At 42.8% G+C, this 23,504-nt stretch overlaps 5 non-coding genes across 5 annotated transcripts; 2 read left to right on the forward strand and 3 right to left on the reverse strand.

Moving 5' to 3' along the window:
* Positions 1-67: 67 nt before the first annotated feature.
* Positions 68-139, forward strand: trnae-cuc (transfer RNA glutamic acid (anticodon CUC)). The gene has a single exon. It is a non-coding gene; the product is annotated as a tRNA-Glu (tRNA).
* Positions 140-1,401: 1,262 nt separating this feature from the next.
* On the reverse strand, positions 1,402-1,472 carry trnag-ucc (transfer RNA glycine (anticodon UCC)). The gene has a single exon. It is a non-coding gene; the product is annotated as a tRNA-Gly (tRNA).
* A 193-nt stretch (positions 1,473-1,665) lies between these two features.
* trnae-uuc (transfer RNA glutamic acid (anticodon UUC)) lies at positions 1,666-1,737 on the forward strand. The gene has a single exon. It is a non-coding gene; the product is annotated as a tRNA-Glu (tRNA).
* Positions 1,738-1,906: 169 nt separating this feature from the next.
* On the reverse strand, positions 1,907-1,977 carry trnag-gcc (transfer RNA glycine (anticodon GCC)). The gene has a single exon. It is a non-coding gene; the product is annotated as a tRNA-Gly (tRNA).
* Positions 1,978-3,611: 1,634 nt separating this feature from the next.
* On the reverse strand, positions 3,612-3,682 carry trnag-ucc (transfer RNA glycine (anticodon UCC)). The gene has a single exon. It is a non-coding gene; the product is annotated as a tRNA-Gly (tRNA).
* Between the last annotated feature and the right edge of the window lie 19,822 nt (positions 3,683-23,504).

Consider the following 23,504-nt stretch of genomic DNA (forward strand, 5'->3'; position numbering starts at 1 on the left):
CCGCCCAGCTATGACATCCCCTATGCTACCAATGCCAACTCTCTTGAAGCATTTCCACCGGAGAATTTCCCTGATGTTCTAATGGCTAGGATTTGGCGCTTTCACCGCCACGGTCCGGGTTCAATTCCCGGTCAGGGAATCCTCTATGTTCAAAAGGAAACTGGCATGAAACACTAGTTTAACCTACAATGACACACATCCTGAACCATTTTTCAAAGAGAGACCAACCTTGCGTGTTGACCACATCCTAAAGAAGATAACCCAATGAATGAAAGCATCTCTCAGCATTGAATGATTTCTCTTACAAGACGAAAACAGCAGCATGTCAGTAGTGTGAGCTAAGCTTTCCTTGTCATAGATCGACATTGGGCTTTTTACGTTGACACTCTACATGTTTTAATGAAATACTTTGACACAAGAAGGTTACTGAACATAACAAAAACAGCAATCAATGAATTGGCTGGGAATTGAACCCAGGTCAACTGCATGGCAAGCAGCTATGCTACCACTATACCACCAATGCCCACACAAGTGATGCTACCCCCACATTAAAGGTAGAATCTCCCAGCCTGTGCAAATTTCTGCAGGGAAGAGTTCCCGCCTCTAGTCCAAGAGCCCATCATTGTTGCACAGTGGCACAAGCCATTTACTTGCCCATGTATATGTTTATGCAGTAATTAATGTGCATTTGAACTATCAGCCCAGGAGTACTAGCAGCATGTGTGGGGCAGAGTTACCTGATCCATCTGGACATCTGTTTGACTTTTTAAAGTAGACACATGTTGCAGTCAAGAAGACAAACATCCCAATGGCAGCAAGATGGACAACACAACAAACTGAAGAAATTTGCTACAGTAAAAATAAATGGGCACTGTTCCAAAAATCAGAAATATCTACAACAAGGCCACATCAAAATTGCAGTCTTTTGCAACGTATGCTAATTCTTGTAGTCTGTTAAAAATGTTGTTTGCTTCATGCACGAATTTCCCTGATGGTCTAATGGCTAGTATTTGGTGCTCTCACCGCCACGGTCTGGGTTCAATTCCCGGTCAGGGAATCCACCATGTTTAAAGGAGAACTCACCTGAAACCCTAGTTTAGCCTATGCACATAATGACACACATTATAAACCACTTTTCAATAGAGACTTATCTAAGACTTGAACCAACCTTGTCATTTGAACACATTCTAAACAAGGGATTCCAAGAGAAGCAAACATTTCTCAGCATTGAATGATTTCTCTGGCAATATAGACATGAAGATGGAAAGTTCGACACTTCAGTAGTGTGTGGGCTATGTTTTCCATGTCTTGGATCAACATTAGACATTACAGGTTGACATTCTACAGGTTTTATTTCAATAATATTTGGCATGAAGTTTAATTCTCAAAAACACTAATCAATGCATTGGCTGGGAATTGAACCCAGGTCAACTGCTTGGAAGGCAGCTATGCTACCACTATACCACCAATGCCCACTGTGTCAAAAGGACACCGCATCAAAACTAGAATGTCTAAGACTGTGCAAAGTTGTGCAAGGAAGAGTCCCCGCATCTAGTCCAAGAACCCATCATGGTTGCACAGTAGCCCAAGCCATTCACCCGCCCAGCTATTACATCCCCTACGCCACCAATGCCAACTCTCTTGAAGCATTTCCACAGGAGAAATTCCCTGATGGTCTAATGGCTAGGATTTGGCGCTTTCACCCCCACGGTCCGGGTTCAATTCCCGGTCAGGGAATCATCTATGTTCAAAAGGAAACTGGCATGAAACACTGGTTTAACCTACAATGACACACATCCTGAACCATTTTTCAAAGAGAGACCAACCTTGCGTGTTGACCACATCCTAAAGAAGATAACCCAATGAATAAAAGCATCTCTCAGAACATAACAAAAACAGCAATCAATGCATTGGCTGGGAATTGAACCCAGGTCAACTGCATGGCAAGCAGCTATGCTACCACTATACCACCAATGCCCACTCAAGTGATGCTACCCCCACATTAAAGGTAGAATCTCCCAGCCTAGGGCTGGGCGATAAAACAATAATTACTGTTATTGCGATATTACCTTTTTTCGATAGTGAAATGAGTCTATTGCGATAAACTTTCGTTTTAAATGAACACGGGAGAAATCCCCGGAAGACCCGCCCTCTTTTCCAATCAGAATTAAGTATCACAGGGCTAGACCAATCACTGAATAAACTGCGCCACGTCTAGTTAGAGTGAACTTTATTTACAAGCTAGGATGCAATCTAGTATCTGCATGCGTTGCAAATCCTAACACTTGCAGAAAATGAATGTTCCGTCTGAAGAGAAGTTAACAAACTCGAGCCAAGCGGGCGCAGATGAAGGTTCAAGAGGCATTGTAGAACGGACCGGCCCGAAAAGTTCCGCCGTGTGGACGTTTTTCGGTTATCTAAAGTCGGATAAAAGTCTACTGCAAATTGTGCCAAAGATACCTTCCTAATAAATGTGGAAATACCACCAACCTTTTTTCTCACTTAAAGCAGCACCACCCCCTCGAGCATGCTCAATGTCAGACTTCAAAAACAACGGTAAGACCTGCGCTGCAGCAGCAGTCTTTACATTCGGCATTTTCCAATGTAACGCCATACGACAAAAAAGTCTTCCTTGCCCGCAATCTGTAGGCTGTTTTGTTCATTTAGCAGAAATCACACTGACCATGGTGCCTATTTGTTGCCTCACAGAATAGGAGGCCATTTAAGTTGATCTGTTGTTCTTTTTTGACATGTCTTTGAAAGCTATTCGAAGTTGCACAAAGTATTTAAATAAGAACATTTTATTTTTAAGCTTTCTTTAATTTCTTGAAGAGCATTTTAAAGAAACTGAGGAGTTTCTTGGGAGTTTTTTTAGTTTATTGCACTTTTTTTTATATTGACATAATTGTGTGTCAATTTTTTGTCTATTTCTCTGTTAAACTTGAAAGTTCAAACATTTGAATTTATTTGTGGTCTTTTAAAACTTTGTGCAATAAAGATTACTTTGAAAAATATAGTTATTTGATATCGTTTTTAATATCGTTATCGCACAATATGAAAAAAACAATATCGTGATATGAAAAATCCAATATCGCCCAGCCCTATCCCAGCCTGTGCAAATTTCTGCAGGGAAGAGTTCCCGCCTCTAGTCCAAGAGCCAATCATTGTTGCACAGTGGCACAAGCCATTTACTTGCCCATGTATATGTTTATGCAGTAATTAATGTGCATTTGAACTATCAGCCCAGGAGTACTAGCAGCATGTGTGGGGCAGAGTTACCTGATCCATCTGGACATCTGTTTGACTTTTTAAAGTAGACACAAAAGTAAACACTAGTTTAACCTACAATGACACACATCTTGAACCATTTTTCAAAGAGAGACCAACCTCGTGTGTTGACCACATCCTAAAGAAGATAACCCAATGAATGAAAGCATCTCTCAGCATTGAATGATTTCTCTTACAAGACGAAAATGCCATTATTTCAGTAGTGTGAGCTAAGCTTTCCATGTCATAGATCGACATTGGGCTTTTTACGTTGACATTCTACATGTTTTAATGAAATACTATGACACAAGAAGGTTACTGAACATAACAAAATCAGCAATCAATGCATTGGCTGGGAATTGAACCCAGGTCAACTGCTTGGAAGGCAGCTATGCTACCACTATACCACCAATGCCCACTGTGTCAAAAAGACACCGCATTAAAACTAGAATGTCTAAGACTGTGCAAAGTTGTGCAAGGAAGAGTCCCCACATCCAGTCCAAGAACCCATCATTGTTCCAAGCCATTCACCCGCCCAGCTATGACATCCCCTATGCCACCAATGCCAACTCTCTTGAAGCATTTCCACAGGAGAATTTCCCTGATGGTCTAATGCAGGGGTGTGAAACATACGGCCCGTGGGCCATTTTCGGTCCGCCAGATGGTCCAATCCGGCCCAGTCATGAAGAGTAAAAATTATGAGAATTTAAAAAAAAAAAACAAGCATGTTTTGTAGTCCATTCCTGTGGCGAGTTATGATTTTTTTTAGAGAAAAAACCGAAATGCGCAATTCTGCCACTGCGGGGAGCAAAGGCTAAGCAAAACAGGTGAAAATGCATATCTTTGTTCCTGCCAAAAGTGAAACCTAACGGCTCTATGGCTGAATAAGATGTAGTTGGTTCCCCGCAAGCCCCACTGCTGTTACATTGTTATAAGAATGATCAGTAGTGACACCCTAATGACCAAGATGTTGTCAAAAAGAAAAAAATGGTTGAAGTGAAGTGCTGAGCTTTCCAGAAAAAGTGGGCAAAGTTTTATTTGTTTACGGAGTTGAATGCAAAACCTGCATGCTTGTTATGTCATTAACAGGAAGCAGTGCTCAAAGAATATAACATTCAGCACCACTATGACACAATGAGGAACGTTTCACTATTTGCAGTTAAAAAAAGAGAGGATTTACCAACTAACCGCTGGCCTGAAAAAAACAAACATCTGCATTTACTGCAGCGTGACATCAGTGATGGAGCAGTGACAGACACCTGATTGCAGACAAGTTGGAGTAAACATCCAAACCATTTTCAGATGCTGAACTTGAGGGTATATGCTGAAGGCTGCAAAAGTCTTGTTCCCAAAAAGCAGTCTGTCAAGGATTATGATTACAGATACAACATCTCTGAGGAGACTTGGGGTTGTTGAATATTAAGGAATCCAGTCATTTATCATATTTTCAGTCACTATTAATGAAAGCACAGATGCAGATATTGCACAACTGTGCATATTTCTTAGAGGTGCTGAAGAGACTGTCATAGCGGAGTTTCTTGAGTTGATGGACACAACAACAACTGATGACATAGTCAGCTCTTTTGTTACAGTGCTGGACTATGTTGGAGTGAACTGGTCATGTGATGTCAGTCTGGTCACTGATGGCGCCCATCAAAGGTCAGGTAGAAAGCAGGTGTTGCCACACAATTCAGGCAGAAACCAGGAAAAGATTCTTGGACATTTCATTGTGTTTTGCACACTTGAATGACAGTAAATATGCTTCTGCACAGGATCTAAATCCTGATATTGGTGGCTGGCTTAAGTTTGAAAGGAGGTTAACTCCAAATTCGTGTTATGTTCACAAATGTTTGCAAGTTTAATTTAGTTTAATTATTCATTGATTTGCACTTTTAAATTTTAGGCAGGTGTTTCATTTTTTCCATAGCCCCTCTTGAGTTTATTATAAGGATTGATTCAGTGTCAGATGTAAAATATGCAGTCTGAATAAAATTAAAACAATTTTTTTTAAGTGAAATGCATTTTATTTTACATCCATTGGCCACTGTGAATGAATGTGTAATAATAAGTGATTAGGCTACCATGTTGGCCGAGGCATTTTTTCCAACTGAGTAAAAAAAAAAAAAAAAAAAAAAATTTTTTTTTTGCTTTTATGTTACTGGTCCGGCCCACTTTGGATCAGACGCCTTGAATGCGTGTTGCTTTATGCTGCTTCATGGTCTTATCCCCCCTCCCCTCCTATTAGCACCCTCCTACCCCCCCCCCCCCCTCTCTAACATCCCTCTCTCCTCTTCCCTTCTTTTCCTTTTCCGTCCGGTCCAACACAAAAGATTTTCGAACATGATTGAAATTAATAAAGTTTGGCCTCAATTACAAAAGGGGATTATTCAGACATACCTTTGGTTTGCCTGCCCAGCTGTTGGACAGGACAAGTTAAAAAAAAAAGACGCCTTGAATGCGTCCCCCGAATCAAAATGAGTTTGAGACCCCTGGTTTAATGGCTAGGATTTGGCGCTTTCACCACCATGGTCCGGGTTCAATTCCCTGTCAGGGAATCCTCTATGTTCAAAGGGAAACTGGCATGAAACACTAGTTTAGCCTACAATGACACACATCCTAATTCATTTTCAAAGAGAGACCAACCTTTTTCTCCCTTTTTTGTGTTAAAAGTCTGTTATTTAATTATAATTTAAAAAAAAGCTTTTCTCTTAAAAAAATTCTTTAAAGTCTCACTCTGATGATCTTTTGAGCTATTTTAAACGTTCCCAGTGGTGTTTTAATTATGATTATGCTGTTTTCAGCCTAAATCACATAAACCTGTGTCGTTTCACATAGTTTTATTTTGAGTGGCAGTAGTTCATTAGAAATTTGCCTCTTACTGTAGTTGTGGGGAAGACCCCTTAGCATTATTAAGTCAAAACCAGTAATGCTTTTTCATTTTCCATATTAAGCTGCATTTTTTGACTTAAAATTGCTTCATTACTATATTTTCTCCTCATGATTGGTAATTCAAGTCAAACCCGCCTCCGTCTCTCTCCAGAATTGTCAGTTTCATCTTCACAAAATAAAATTTTCTTCATCACAACAATTTTTCCCTGTAATAATTAAAGAATAATTAAAGAATTTACACACTAAATATTTCCAATGGCTTAAACAAAAAGGCCATACGTATTTATGAAAACGGTCTTTGAACATTTTTTAATTTGTAACCACTAGGTGGTGATGCTGTGGGTGACAGCTCTAAATCACTACTGTCATGTACTCCAATATTAAGCAAGGAATACTCAACCCTAAAGAAGTTGTATGATTTACAGTCGAACCAGAAAAGATTACTTAGTTTAGGCAATAAAATAACACAAAATAACAGTCTGCAGAACTGAGTAAATTTCTTATATTTAACACTTCACGACAACAAAAAACAAGTGGCCACTGACATGAAAAGGAGGATCAAATAAAATTGAGATCTCAAAAAGAAAACTTAAATCTGAGTTCAAATTTCTCTTTTCTTTAGAAAAAAACAAATAACCCTTTGAGTGCACTCAAAAAAGAAATAAAGGTTACCCACTTAATGTCCAAACAGTAGATGAGTTGAGATGAGATGAACCAAGGAGGTAAGATGACGGAATGATGATGGAGTAGATGAGTTGAACGAAGAAGGGTCGGGGATCCACATGTACAGTGATCCCTTGCTATAACGAGGTTTACTTTTCACGGTTTCGCTACTTCACGGATTTGCATCGTGCATTGTGTTCTGCATTCCAATTGGCTAAAAAGTCACATCGCTTCTTCTCTACCTGTGCGTCAATAACGTTGCAGTTTAATATGTACACGTATGTAAAACAGCTTGCCAAATTTACGTGCAAATCATCTTGAATTTGGAATTTCTCTAAAACCCATAGAAAAAAGAGCGACAACAACTGCCTATCACTATGTTCTTCTCATGAACGAACACAGCTGCACCGCGGGCTTCAAAAGAAGAAAACACTGCAGAGCGGAGTCAGGATGCAGCGGCTCAGTCTGAAGAGCAGTGAAATACACCTGAGTCACTTGTCCCACTGTACTTTGTATTTTTTTTCATAATCATTTTAAATTTTCTGCCGTTTAATCCAATTACTCCCAGGTCGCGGTGGGCGGGGCTAATCTCTGCGATTTGAAGCCTTCTGTTCACACAGTACAGAAGTTATTTGTTGAAAAAAACGTTTCTAAAGTACTTTTATTGGTGAAACAAATGCCTGAGCCTGTAAAATAGTTTGTTCTTTCTTTTCAATGTATAATAGAGTTTTTAACTGTATAATAATTGTAAAAAAAAAAAAAGGTTTCTACTTCAAGGATTTTGTCTATCACGGGTTCTTTTTGGAACGTAACCCCCGCGATAAACAAGGGTTTACTGTACACCAAGAAAAAAACAGTCTACACAAATGTGCAGAAAATCATTAAATGTTATCCATATATATTGTCCTTTTAACATTACTTCACAGTCATTTTCCTTTTTTTTTTCTTCAAGAATTTAAGTCAATATACACACCGAAATTATATAACTTAACATGTATGCAACAACAAAAAGAGTCAAACTAGCTTACTGTGCAGCTAGCCTGCAACACGTGGCCAACTGAGGAGACTCCACGCATTAAATTTAACAAAACATTACACTTCATTCTGATCACACTTTTCCATGGTTACCTCAACTGTTTTTTTCTGTAGTATTTGGTTTATAAATCACTTTTTTAAATCACTAAATACACTTTTCCAGTGAATATAGCAGGTTAATGCGACATCAATGCTATTATTCACTCACCAAGATTATTTCTCCACAAAGTTAGCAAAGTCCAACGTAGCTCTTTAACCAGATTTCTCTTCCTGGGTGTTGAGAGATCTTTTATTTATGTACTCAAGTTGTGAATTTATTTTATGTACCTTTATGGAGCAGTATTTCATCCCCGCCGCTAGGAGGCGCACGTTTTTTTTTTTTTAAGTTTTCTCTGAGAGAAGATGAAACAACTTGTTGTTGTACGGATATTCAATTCCTGTGAACAGTTTAAAATAAAAGCTCAAGTGAAAAGTGTCATGGCAACCGCCGCCACGCCCCGCAGCGGCTGCTCATCAGGGCTAACTCTCCTCACCTGCCCACGTCAGTATATATTGCGGTCGCACCGCTCCGTCCCTTGCCGGAACGTCTAAGTGTATTACTAGACCACCAGCCTGCTCTCACGCTCTGTATTCCAGTCTGCCGCTCATCTGCAAATCGGGATCTCCGCTCCTCGCTCTCAAGTCTGAGTTGCTGGGTTTTCCTATCGTTACTACTCCTGCCGCTCGTGCTGAACCAAGCTTTCTCCTGAGTTGCTGTTACTGACTCACCTGTTGCTGGGACCACCTGTTCGTCATCGCCAAGCTCTGCCTCAAAACTCAGCCGTAAGACATCTCCTCTGCTCCTCTCTGTCACGGACTTCCTCATTCAGGAATTGGCGTCCCGCCCCCTTCCATGAACACTGGACTCTGCTCTGTCTGTTTCTCTCCCCTCACTCCTGGCCTCCCACCAGTCTGTCTCCACGCCCCCTGGTGTCAAGATTCTGCATAACATCCTGCCGGCTCTGGCCCCCTTTAAATAAACTAAAGATCTCGTACTCCTTGGGTCTGTCATCTTTTGTGGTCCTCAAGTCCTGGTTGTGACAGTACGTTCCGGCCAACATGGACCCAAAGACGGCCCAGGAGTTCCAGGCTCGGGTAGAAGGCGCTTTCCATAATTATGACAGACGGATGGCGGAATTTACCTCTCGCCTGTGTGACATTACTGAGAAACTCTCTGCTATGAGCATTTCACAGACAGCTCCTCCCCCCATTAATGTGCAACCTGTCAGTGACATTCGGATTAATCCTCCAGATAAGTACGATGGAAACCCTGCATCATGTCGAACCTTCCTCTGCCAATGTGAGATTAACTTCTCCCTACAGGAATCCGCTTTCCCGTCAGAAAGATCTAAAGTTGCCTATGTTATTTCGCTGTTAACTGGTCGAGCAGCTCAGTGGGCTACCGCTGAGTGGTCTCGAGATTCTGTCATCTGTTCTTCTTACAGACAGTTTTCAGAGGAACTCAAGGCAATTTTCGATCCTGTGAAACCCCATCGGGAAGCAGCACGCCAACTCACAAAGAGACACATCATACGTTTCCGGACCATAGCATGTAGCAGTGCATGGAATGAGGAGGCCCTCTATGATATGTTTTACGAAGGTCTGTCGGAGTGCGTTAAGGATGAGTTGGCAGCACGTGAACTCCCAAGAAGGATTAATGATTTGATGTCACTCGCAGCCCGCATAGACAGACGCATACAGGAAAGGGGAAGGGAGAGACACCAGGGATCACGTAACCCCAGAGTTTTTCATGAACCCCAGTCTCGTTTCAGTCCAAAGCCGTCCCCAGCTTCAGGATCCAACACGGAGGAGCCTATGCAGTTAGGCCGCACACGACTCTCCAGGGAGGAGAGGGACCGTCGGTTCCAGCAGAACCTTTGTTTTTACTGTGCTTCTCCGGATCACCGCATTGAGAACTGTCCGGTAAAAGGTCTGGCTCCACACGAAGGAAGGAGACGTGTGTGAGCCTTTCCCTGTCTTCCTCCTTCCAGCCTGACCCAAGAACCAAGGCGACATTTTATGTCAGGAATCAGGCACACTCTGAAGCTGTTTTAATAGACTCTGGAGCAGACAGCAATTTTATGTCTGAAGAGATTGTTCGGAAGTGGGGTGTCAGCGTGTCTTCCCAGCAGCATCCGCTAAGTGTAAAAGCCATTGATGGACATATCATTAATACCAGTCACCTTGTTACTGAATCAATTAAAATGCAAATTGATAACCATTTTGAGTTGGTCAGGTTTCATATTCTTCGTAACACTGAGATTCCGATCATCCTAGGTCTGTCTTGGTTACAACAACACAATCCACAACTCAATTGGCGGTCTGGTCGGATCCTGGCTTGGGATGTTAACTGTCATAGTAACTGTCTTGGTGCCATGAAAACGCCACTATCCTCAGACAAAGTCAAGACCATTGTTGATAAATATCCTGATCTCACCAAAGTACCTACCGTTTACCATGACTTAAAGGAGGTGTTCAACAAGTTAAAAGCCTCCGCCTTACCTCCACACCGCCCCTATGACTGTTCTATTGAACTCTTGCCAGGTACGTCACCACCACGAGGACACTTGTACTCCCTTTCGGCTCCTGAGAGAGAGGCTATGGAGACCTACATCAAGGAGTCGTTGGCTGCCGGACTCATAAGACCCTCTTCCTCTCCAGCTGGAGCCGGGTTCTTCTTCGTAAAGAAGAAAGATGGGGGCTTGAGACCCTGTATTGATTACCGAGGGCTCAATGAGATCACTGTACGTAACCGCTATCCTCTGCCACTCATGTCTTCTGCTTATGAACTCCTACAGGGGGCCAGGATTTTCACAAAATTGGATCTTCGCAATGCCTACCATCTGGTCAGGATCAGGGCAGGTGATGAGTGGAAGACGGCATTCAACACACCTTCGGGCCATTTCGAATATCAGGTCATGCCTTTTGGTTTAACCAACGCCCCTGCCATTTTCCAGAATCTTGTCAATGATGTTTTGGGTGACATGATCAATCACTTCGTTTTCATTTATCTAGACGACATCCTTATTTTCTCACGCTCTATGGAGGAACACGTCCAACATGTGCGTAAAGTTCTGCTGAGGTTACTCCAAAACCAATTGTACGTCAAGGCAGAGAAGTGTGAATTTCATACCACCACTACTTCATTTTTGGGCCTAGTTATTTCTGAAGGAATTATCAAGATGGACCCGATGAAGGTAAAGGCTGTGTTGGAGTGGCCAAGACCTGAGAGCCGTAAACAGCTACAACGGTTCCTCGGGTTTGCTAATTTCTATCGGCGGTTCATAAAGAATTACAGCAAAATAGCATCTCCTCTTCATGCCTTGACCTCATCCAAAAGGAGTTTCTCTTGGAACCAAGAAGCAGAGTCCGCCTTCCAGGATCTGAAGCAGCGTTTCACCTCAGCCCCTGTATTGTGTACACCTGATCCCAGCAAACAATTCATCATGGAAGTGGATGCTTCTGACTCAGGGATCGGTGCTGTGCTCTCTCAACGGGGCCAGGACAACAGAGTTCATCCATGTGCTTTCTTTTCTCGTCGCCTGTCCAGTTCTGAAAGGAACTATGACGTCGGAGATAGAGAGCTGCTTGCAATCAAGGACGCTCTGGAGGAGTGGCGTCACTGGTTAGAGAGGTCCGAGAAACCTTTTGTAGTCTTCACTGACCACAAAAATCTGGAGTACCTTAGAACTGCCAAAAGGGTTAATTCTCGCCAGGCCCGTTGGTCTTTGTTTTTTAACCGGTTCAACTTTTCTCTGTCTTATAGACCAGGGTCACTGAACACCAAGGCTGATGCGCTGTCCCGACAGGAGAATGGTCCCTCTGAGGAGACGCCTCCGGAATTCATCCTGCCTGCCTCAGCCCGACTAGCAGTCACAAATACTGATATAGAAGAGGAGGTACGGTCTGCTACGTTAGACTCCCAGTCCCCATCAGCCTGCCCCACAGAATGTTTATATGTTCCTGACAATCTCAGGGCTAGAGTGATGCAATGGTTCCACTCCTCCCGTATGTTTTGTCATCCCGGTCAAAGAAGAACCTACTCTGTTATCAGACAACGCTTTTGGTGGCCAAGCATGAGAGAGGACATTAATGAGTACGTCTCTGCTTGCCCGGAATGTGCTCAGGTCAAAACCACGTCTTCTCCACCTGCTGGGTTGCTACAGCCACTGCCAGTTCCCAGGAGGCCCTGGTCTCACATCTCACTGGATTTTGTAACGGGGCTTCCACCATCTGATGGGATGACGGTAATTCTGACGGTCGTCGACCGATTCTCTAAGATGGTTCATTTCATTGCCCTACCCAAACTCCCCACTGCTAAGGAGACTGCAGAGACCCTTCTCAATCATGTCATTCGAATTCACGGCATTCCCAGGGATATAGTTTCTGACCGGGGTCCCCAATTTACAGCTAAGTTTTGGGTGGAGTTCTGTCGCCTACTTGGGGTCTCTGTGAGCCTTTCTTCCGGTTTCCATCCGCAGTCTAATGGTCAATCAGAACGGCTCAACCAGCAGTTGGAGACCAGCCTCCGTCTCCTCTGTGCTCGAGAGCCAGCTTCATGGTCCCGTAACCTGGTCTGGGCAGAATACGCTCATAATACGCTGCCTTCGTCTGCCACAGGTTTATCCCCCTTCCAAGTGGTGTATGGTTTCCAGCCTCCCCTGTTCGCCTCCCAGGAAGGGGAGGTCTCTGTCCCTTCTGCCCACGCTTCTGTCAGGAGATGTCAGCAGGCCTGGCGCAGGGCCCGGCAGGCTCTCCTACGAACTGTAGAGGCTTATCGCACCAGTGCTAACAGACGAAGGGTTGCTGCTCCTTCCTACCAGGTGGGCCAAAGGGTTTGGCTGTCTACCGCAAATCTACCTCTCCGTGTGGAGAACAAGAAGTTGGCACCACGGTTTGTTGGACCATTTCCCATCTCTAAGGTGATCAACCCAGTGGCTGTTCGTCTGCGGCTGCCCAGAACGCTCCGCATTCATCCTACCTTCCACGTCTCCAAGTTGAAGCCGGTTAAGACCAGTCCTCTTGTTCCTCCTGCCACTGCCCCACCTCCGGCCCGGTTCATCGACGGGGGTCCCGTCTACACGGTCAGGCGTCTGCTCCGTTCACGCTGCCGTGGACGAGGGTTACAGTACCTGGTGGATTGAGAGGGCTATGGCCCTGAAGAACGTTCATGGGTTCCTGCTCGTTTTGTTCTTGATCCTGCTTTAATTTCCCAGTTTCATGTGGACCATCCAGACCAGCCCGCACGACCGTCGGGAGCCGGTCGTTAAAGAGGGGGTACTGTCATGGCAACCGCCGCCACGCCCCGCAGCGGCTGCTCATCAGGGCTAACTCTCCTCACCTGCCCACGTCAGTATATATTGCGGTCGCACCGCTCCGTCCCTTGCCGGAACGTCTAAGTGTATTACTAGACCACCAGCCTGCTCTCACGCTCTGTATTCCAGTCTGCCGCTCGTCTGCAAATCGGGATCTCCGCTCCTCGCTCTCAAGTCTGAGTTGCTGGGTTTTCCTATCGTTACTACTCCTGCCGCTCGTGCTGAACCAAGCTTTCTCCTGAGTTGCTGTTACTGACTCACCTGTTGCTGGGACCACCTGTTCGTCATCGCCAAGCTCTGCCTCAAAACTCAGCCGTAAGACATCTCCTCTGCTCCTCTCTGTCACGGACTTCCTCATTCAGGAATTGGCGTCCCGCCCCCTTCCATGAACACTGGACTCTGCTCTGTCTGTTTCTCTCCCCTCACTCCTGGCCTCCCACCAGTCTGTCTCCACGCCCCCTGGTGTCAAGATTCTGCATAACATCCTGCCGGCTCTGGCCCCCTTTAAATAAACTAAAGATCTCGTACTCCTTGGGTCTGTCATCTTTTGTGGTCCTCAAGTCCTGGTTGTGACAAAAAGTTGAAGTGCCTCCGTAAACTTCTTCCCTTCGAGTTCAACGCAGTGGTGCTGCAATACTCCAACAGGTTATGGGCCCAGGAGCAACTCGAAGAAGTTTGATGTTTTATTGCCGATAGAAAGTCGCGACGGACAGCGTGCTATTACGGCAAACTAGCATCATGGATCAAAGAGGAGCAAGTAGGTTGCCTCGACTTATGTTTGACGGAGATGAAAGCAATTATGAGCTTTGGGAAACTAAAGTGCTCGGACATTTGCACCTGTTAGGGTTGAAAGAGACTGTTTTGAATGAACCGAGGACTGAGGCCGCGGTTGCAGCCGACGCTAAGAAAAATGCAGACGCATATGCAGAAATGATTCAACTGTTGGACGATAAAAGTCTGTCATTAATTATGAGGGATGCGTCCGATAATGGAAGAGCTGCACTGAAAATTTTGAGAGGCTACTACGCTGGAAGAGGAAAACCCCGCATTATCAGCCTGTATACCACGCTGACTTCGCTTCAGAAACGGCGCGAGGAGACGGTTACTGATTACGTCATCAGAGCCGAGGCCGCCATTACGGCACTACGCAACGCGGGAGAGACATTAGCAGATGGCTTGCTGATTGCTATGGCTCTAAAAGGACTACCTGAAAGTTTTAAACCATTTGCAATACATGTGACTCATAATAAGAATGATATGACATTTCCTGAGTTCAAAACAGAATTGCGCAGTTACGAAGACACGGAGAAGTTAACTGTAGCAGAGTCAAATGACAATGTGATGAAGACAATGGCAAGAACAGGTCAAAAGCACATCAAGTCGAACGCACAGAGCAGAGACTACAGCGATGTAGACATTAAATGTTTTAAGTGCGGACTGAAGGGCCACCGGGCAAAAGCATGCAGGAGGAAAACGTGGTGCAACCATTGCAGGAGCAGCACACACAATGATACCACCTGTAGACACAAAGACAAACAGGATGGAGCAAGGAAAGTCGCAGATGAGAGCGGCAATGAATCTGGAGCTACAGCTGCGGATTACGCTTTCCGGATTACTAATGCAGACGTCAAAGGCCAGCAGCAACCTGCACGTCACATTAAGGAGAAGGGCCTGATGGTCGACACCGGAGCTACGTCACACATCATTAATGATATTGCCAAGTTCAAAAGCTTTGATGAAACCTTCAAACCGGAGACGCATGTTGTGGAATTAGCAGATGGAACGATGTGCAAAGGAGTCGCTCAACGAAGAGGAAATGCGGAAGTGTTCCTGATAGACAGTACAGGTCAACAACACAAAGTAACCCTGAGAGGAGCATTGTATATTCCATCATATCCTCAAGACATTTTCTCAGTGAAGATGGCTACAGCATCAGGAGCGACAGTCACCTTTAAACAAGGGCAGGATGTGTTAACCGACAAAGACGGTACCAACTTTGATATTCATGTGCATGACAAGTTGTATTATTTGCAAACTGAAGTTGAAGACCATGATAAATGTAACACCTGTCACGATATGCAGACATGGCACGAGATCTTAGGCCACTGCAACTATGAGGATATTCTAAGGTTGCAAAATGTAGTAGATGGGATGACTATTAAGGGCAGAGCAGACAAGCCTGACCACGATTGTGAGGTGTGTATTCAGGGGAAATTTACCCAAACACGAAATAGGAATCCTGATGAAAGAGCAACAGCCCCCCTACAGATGGTACACACAGACTTAGCAGGACCAATAGCAAATGAATCTATTGATGGGTACAAATATGCGCAGTCATTCACTGATGACTACTCCAGCACAGTATTTGTATATTTTTTAAAAGCGAAAAGTGATGCACTAAACGCAACAGAGAAATTTTTGGCCGACATTGCCCCGTTTGGAAAGGTTAAATGCATTCGATCTGATAACGGCACAGAGTTCACATGCAGAGACTTTCAAACTTTGTTGAGGAAGAATGGTATAAAACATGAGACATCAGCACCATATTCACCTCATCAGAACGGCACTGCCGAGAGAGGCTGGCGTACTCTTTTCGAGATGGGTAGATGTATGCTAATTGAAAGTCATTTACCTAAAAGTCTATGGAACTATGCTGTTCAAACAGCAGCCGTAGTGCGAAACAGATGCTTTAATAAGCGAACAGGGAAGACCCCTCTCCAAATGCTAACAGGAAGAAAGCCAGACCTGTCAAAAATGCAAAAATTTGGATCTGTATGTTATACATACAAACAGGACAGAGGAAAGCTTGATTCAAAGTGTGAGAAAGGATTTTTCGTTGGTTATGACAAAAACAGCCCCGCCTATTTGGTCTATAATCCTGAGACAGAAAAAGTCCAGAAACATCGCCTTGTCAAGTTTTTGAGCAAGATGAGCGCAGAGAGACAAACACAGACAGGTGAAGTTGAAGTAAATGATTATGGTAGAGTAAACCTACATATTCCTGACAGTAACACATACAACACCGACAGAGACATTAAGGAAGTTCAGGAGCAAGCGGTGAAAGACAAAGAATCACAAAGTGACACATCTGATGAGCATGAACAAAGAGAGCCAGGTGTAGCAGATGATTCATGTGTCAGTGAAAGATATCCAACGAGGGAGAGGAGAAAACCCAGTCACCTGAAGGATTTTGTAACTGAGATTCATAGTAACATCGATTATTGTTACAGAGCAGTGTGTGGTATCCCACAAACATTCAAAGAAGCTGTGGAGTCAGATAATGCAAAACACTGGATTAAAGCCATGGATGCAGAAATTCAGTCACTGAGAGAGAACAACACCTTTACTCTCACTAGTCTGCCACAGGGCAAGAAAACAGTGGGGGGTAAATGGGTCTACTCTGTAAAAAGTGACAATGATGGTAATGACAAGTACAAAGCCAGATTTGTGGCTAAGGGCTACAGCCAGGAGAAAGGAATAGATTACGGTGAAATTTTTTCACCAACAGCTAACTTGACAAGCATAAGGGTTTTGCTACAAAAAGCAGCTCAAGAGAACTTGTTACTTCATCAGATGGACGTAACAACAGCTTACTTACATGCTCCCATCGATTATGAGATCTACACTGACCAGCCAGAAGGTTATGAAGAGGGGAAAAATTTGGTTTGTAAGCTACAAAAATCTCTTTACGGCTTGAAACAGTCTGGTCGAAACTGGAACAGAATTCTACATGACTATTTGACTGAAAAGGATTTTGCACAAAGCCCAGCCGACTACTGTGTTTACACGAAAGAAACAGCGAGTGGTAAGACAATAATAATAATATGGGTTGATGATGTCATAATTGCAGCAAGCAATGAAAATCTCATGAAAAATGTGAAAGAGATGCTTTCAGCAAAGTTCAGGATGAAGGATTTGGGCAAACTTAAACATTTTCTCGGAATTGATTTTGTTCAGTCTGATGGATGTGTGAAAATGTCACAAGAGAAATATGTCAACAAGATACTGACACGGTTCAATATGCAAAACTGGAAAGCCAGGGAAACTCCCTGTGACCAGAAACTATGCTACACAGAAGATGCTGTTAAGATGAAGGATGTGAAGATGTACAGAGAGGCTGTGGGTAGCCTAATATATCTTACAACATGTACACGTCCAGATCTATGTTTCGTGGTGAGCAAGTTATCTCAATATTTGCATGAACCAACAGAGGAACAATGGGTTACAGTGAAACATGTTTTCAGATATCTCAAGGGAACTACAAACAAGGAGCTATGTTTCAGGAGAAACGACACTGAAGGGTTGGGCATAGTAGCTTATAGTGATGCTGACTGGGCAGGTGACACTGCAGACAGGCGGAGCACTACAGGTTACTGTGTAAGTTTGAGTAAAAACAGTTCTTTAGTTTCATGGAAAACTAAGAAACAGCCTACAGTAGCGCTTTCTACTTGTGAGGCAGAATACATGGCTCTAGCGTCTACGATGCAGGAATGCAGATATCTAGAGCAGTTATTAAAAGGTATTGATGACTACAAATACACACAGACAGTAGTGTATGAAGACAACCAGGGAACAATCGCTTTAGCTAAAAACCCAGTGAACCGGCAGCGATGCAAGCATGTGGACATCAAGTATCATTTTGTGAGATCGATTGTAAATGAAGGGAAAATGTGTCTATTATACTGCACTACAGACGAGATGGTTGCTGATATTATGACCAAACCTGCTTCTAAGCTAAAACTGAGGAAGTTTACAAACAGTATGTTTGGTGTCTAAAGGAATGGGGAGATACATAACTGTACCTTAGTTTACGGTATTAGTATTTTTGTTTAAGTGTATGCAACCTGAGTACAAGTGGGGGTGTTGAGAGATCTTTTATTTATGTACTCAAGTTGTGAATTTATTTTATGTACCTTTATGGAGCAGTATTTCATCCCCGCCGCTAGGAGGCGCACGTTTTTTTTTTTTTAAAGTTTTCTCTGAGAGAAGATGAAACAACTTGTTGTTGTACGGATATTCAATTCCTGTGAGCAGTTTAAAATAAAAGCTCAAGTGAAAAGTTGAAGTGCCTCCGTAAACTTCTTCCCTTCGAGTTCAACGCAGTGGTGCTGCAATACTCCAACACTGGGTACACACTAACTTGTTGGAAGTGACTTTTTTTTCCAAACTTAGAACAAATACAGTTTTAACAACCACAATTAATTTCAGTCTTTTTTTCCTCTCTTTACCTCGCTCAAGTCTTTTTTCCTCTCACGCAGTGCTTTGAGAAAAGATAAAAAGACGACAAAGATAAAAAAAAATGACAGGATGATCACTCCTGGCAAATCCAACAAACCAACATTTAAAATGTTGACTGCCACCAGTGGCGAAACTGAAAGTTACACTAAATAAAAGAGAAAAATAACTAAGTAACTTAAGCAGGGTTACAAATTCATAGTAATCTGTTTTGTAATATTTATTTGTAATACATGTACCATCCCCCAGCAATATTATCATTGTTATGACTATTGTTTTTGTTATCCATACTTGTTTTAAACAAAAAGTAAAAAAAATAGGGCACTATTTAGTGCACAATATAGTGCACTATATTAACACAAGGTTTCCACACCATGTCCCCCTCCATGGCGGGACATGGTGTGGGAACCTTGTGTTATCATACAAAGAGCAGAAGTTCTCATATTATGGACCCGGTTGGTGACTTTACCTGCAGAGAGACTTGCACGTAAAATATTTGATTGGGATAGAGCTCATATTTATCCCTGATGTAAAGACGTGTTGAACATTCTGTCCTCTGTGAACCTACAATTATTATTTTTTAATTGTTCGAAATGTTACATAGATAATGTTAAGGAAACTTTAGTTGGTTATGAAAAAAAATGGAAAATGAAACATCTTCAGAAACCAAAATTACGAACTTATTTGCAAATTAAGGACACATTTTCTGCTGAGCCATATGTTATGTATAACTTAAAAAGAGGACAAAGATCCTTATGTGCTCAACTTAGAGCAGGATTAATTCCCCTACAGGTGGACGTAGGGCGCTTTAGCAGCGTTCCTGAGGAGGAAAGACTCTGTGAGGTCTGTTAGCTGGAAGTGTTGGAGGATGAATTTCATTTTTGTTTTATTGTCCTTTGTACGAAAAACAGAGACTTTGTATGTATGAGGTAATAAAAAAGAAATGTCCTGATTTGTTTTGGTTATCTGAAGATAACATTTTACATTGGCTTTTTGAAAATGAATTTTTTTGTTTGGCAAATTTTGTGTCAAAGGCATGGACAATAAGAATGGACACTTTGTATTCTGCTAGACTCTGACTGGGGGGTTATTGTATTTTTGTGATGGGAATGTTTCTATATGTTTCATGTATTTTGTCTTTCAGTGTCACAGCGTGTAGACGGATCCCAGAGCAGAGTCAGACTGGATGTGTCAGATAAGTGACGTTTATTAGCTTCACCACAGGAACAAAACCAAAGGAGGCAGACTGGGGGTGAAGGCAGGAGGCTAGGCCACAGACAGCTTTCACAGGAACAAGGGCGAGGCCACATGGAAAGGAAAATAACCTGGCAGGTTGGAAGAGCCAGGGAGAGGCTTTTAAAGGACAGTGTAGATTGGGTGCAGGTGTGCAGAGACACCAGTCTAGAAGGCCACGCTTCCTGCCCCAGGCCACCCTGCAGAAGCACAAAGCAGACAAAACATAAGTACAAAACACAACAACACAAAACCAAATAAAAGAAAACCCCTAACCATAACATTCAGTGTCATATGAGCCCGTGTGGGCTGAGCACATTAGTGCATGACACTTAAATAAATATAATCACTAAATCAATCATAAAGTGCATTATATAATGTTGTAGTGCGGTCCAAATCTACAACTCCAAAATCCAGTGCCCTAGAAATTTCCCAGAAGTCTCTGTGAAAAGCCAGTGTGCATCAATGCTCACTAAATCAGCAAATATTGACCACAATGCATTGCGTTGAACCCATTTTTGTCAAATAATATGTATTTAAATTTATTTTTCAAATAAACCTTCAATGTTTTTATCTTCTGAAGACAGTGGACTCATAAATAATTGTCTCAAAACACTCTTATTAATTAGATTTTAACTTTGTTAAATCGATGACATTATATCTGCTTACATAGTGAGTAGTGATTGAGGGGTCTGAATAGCTTTTAAAATTCAGGGCACTGCTAAGGGAGGTACCCCTGTTTTTGGACCTAAGACTTTTAGCAAAGGCTTGTGGTCTGTAATTAAAGTAAACTTACGACCAAACAAGTACTCATGGAATTTCATCACTCCAAAAACTAAGCCCAAAGCCTCTTTTTCAATCTGGTCATTTTTTTTTCAGTTTTAGTCAACATTCGGGAAGCCAATGCTATTGATTTTCACTACCATCACTCAATTTGTGCGAGATCACCGCCCCAATTCCTACAGGTGATGCATCACAAGCTAACATGAGTGGCAGCTCTGGGTTGTAATGAACAAGCACTTTCCTCAAGGTTACCTGCGGTTTAGCTTCCTCGAAGGCTTTCTTGCAGAAGACTGACCACTCCCACTTCACATCTTTTTGCAACAGGTCTGTCAACGGTGCAATGATAGTTGAAAGGTTTGGAATAAACTTGCCATAATAACTTAATAATGACAAAAATGATTTAAGCTCTGTGACTGTAGTGGGCACAGATGCACTGGCTACAGCTTCACATTTATTTTGCATGGGGTGAATTCCTTCTGCATCAATGACATGTCCTAAATAAAACACGCTGTGCTGAAAAAAACTCACATTTTTCTCTTTTAACTCTAAGGTTGTCAGCCTTTAGTCTTTTCAAAACCTCCTCCAAATGTCTCATGTGTGACTCTGTGTCACTTCCTGTTATCAGAATATCATCTAAATAAGAAATGACACCTTCCGTTCCCTGCAACACTTGATCTATCAACTTTTGGAAAATGGCAGGTGGGCTGACAACACCATAAGGGATTCTGTTCACTTGATATAATCCCTTATGTGGATTGATTGTGAGGAATTGTTTTGAACCTTCATCCAGCTCCACCTACTGGTAAGCTTGGGACAAGTCCAGTTTGGGAAATCGTTCACCTCCGGCTAGTTTGGTGAACAAGTCTTGTGGCTTTGGAATGGAGTACTGATCTACCTCAAGCCACGGATTGATAGACACTTGATAGTCCCCGCACATCATTTATCCATCTTTGGGATGCTAACTCTAGGGGCCTCCCATTCACTGTAATGAACAGGTGTAAGAACCCCTTTGGCTTCCATTTTACTCAACTGAGCTTCAACTGGATCTCGGAGGGCATAAGGCACAGGTCGCAGCACCTAGTCAACCTCATTGGTGGTTCACAGTCTGGAGCAGATGGTGGTTGCACTTTTATGACCTTTCTAAAGCTGAAAAGGATAACATGCCTGAGTAGATGATCCACAATTGCCAGCATGTTTTGCTATCAGAAAAACAAAAGTTTTCCAATGCTGTTGATGTGGGAAGACGACGCCAGGAGGCGTTGAGGCGTTATCATTGGATTTCCTTCTACCGGTGCCTGAAGAGGTTTGGAGAGCGGCCAAGAAGAACTTGTATCAACAAGGTAAAGGCCTGTCTTCAATGAGGGCTTAGCAAAAGAGGACAGGGAGAGATGGCAGAAGCTGTGGCCTAAAATCAAGAAAGCATGCGAGGAGGGAAAGGTGGCTTACTTTGTGGGAGGCCGTTGATTTATTAATGGGTCAGAAGTTCACACTTAAACTTGAATTTTTCATCCATGTGAGGAGTTCTGTGTGTTCTCTGCATTCTCAGGTACTCCCCCCCTCAAATCCCTAACTACTGTTGTGATTTTACCAGACTTTCATTTTTCAGAGCAGGTGTCTCTTGAGTTGCATGCGGCTCTCTGCTTTTTATCATATTTTCTACATACAGTACTTTCACAACCAAAAGGCAAACACAAAAGTCTTACATTTTCTCCAAAATGTACAGAGCGGCCAGTGGTGTTATGCCGTTGTTTAAATTGAAATATTTTAAAGAACTACAGGGTTGAATTGATATGACGTCGCGTCTGTGTCGGGGCATCAGGAAGCGTGGCTGGATGGAGAGACACATGTTGAAGGCTGTCTAAGGAAGGTACGGATAAAGCGCCCTAACAAGCAAACAGTTGGACCCTTATTTGTTTCCCTTAACTTAAATAACACAACAGTAACGGGCCTCAACCGAATTCCTCAGGGCTTCTCTGTCAGAGTGTCAGGAGCATGGTGGGATGTTCAATGCAGGGATACCCACCACCACCAAAAGGATGTATTCTTCGGGTGGGTATCTTTGTTTTTCATAAATTGGGCTGTCCAGAATCAGTGAATCAGAGCCTGATTCTGGATTCCCAACAAAAATATCTATACATTTGGAATTAGAGTCACATACAGCCTGCATTTGAATGGAATAAAAAAGTTTCCTGTTCAAATAACAAGCTGCATTTTCTTTTAGGGCCTTTATTCTTATGTGGCAGCCATCAGAAGGAAGCAGCTGCTAAAAAACAGAGGCGACTTATGGTTCTTTCAATCCCACTGGGAAGCCGGATGACCCTCTGCATCAGCTGGAGGATGCGGTCTGCCGTCCTGTGGACAATGTCCCTCACAGTGGCCCTGGCTACCACAACATGAGATGTGCCACATGCCAGCCAGAAAAGGAACACCAGGACCCCAGTGCCCCCCCGGAGGGTGAGGAACCCAAAGCTGCTCCACCAGATGCCCAATGGTCAACCGAAAATCCAGTCTTGTGTCGGACTGATCATCATCATAGAGGGCCAGGACAGACACCTTTATGTTGGCAAAGCAGTAGAGATGTAGAAGACCCTGTAAAACGGAACATTAATTATTTCATTTAAGAAATTAAATCTTATTTTTGGAATGTTTCTATCTATTCTGATGTCTTGCATTTTAGTTTATAAAGTATTTTTGAATGCTGGAAAATCTCATGTGTCTTTGTTTTTTTGGGAGGGATTTTCACATTAATTTTTAAAAATTAAAGTATTTTTGTTTAAAACAACAAAAATACAAAACTTTGAACTCACAAGGTTTTCATGTAATCAGACTATACAAATCATAATCCAGTGTTGAAAAAGAATGTTAAACTCTTACCCAGCAGATTGTGTAACCTTGAGCACAGTTAGTAACAAATGCTTAAGTTTAACTAAAAAAAACCTTTAAGTTTAACTTGGTTGTTCATGTCTGGTCAGGGTATCTATACATTAAATGTACATCAATGTGTTTGTAATTTTATTATTTATAAATCAGACACGTTTTCCATGA

The sequence above is a fragment of the Oryzias latipes genome, chromosome 1 (assembly GCF_053564925.1).
Source record: "Oryzias latipes strain Hd-rR chromosome 1, Olatipes_Hd-rR_3.1".
Taxonomy (NCBI): domain Eukaryota; kingdom Metazoa; phylum Chordata; class Actinopteri; order Beloniformes; family Adrianichthyidae; genus Oryzias; species Oryzias latipes.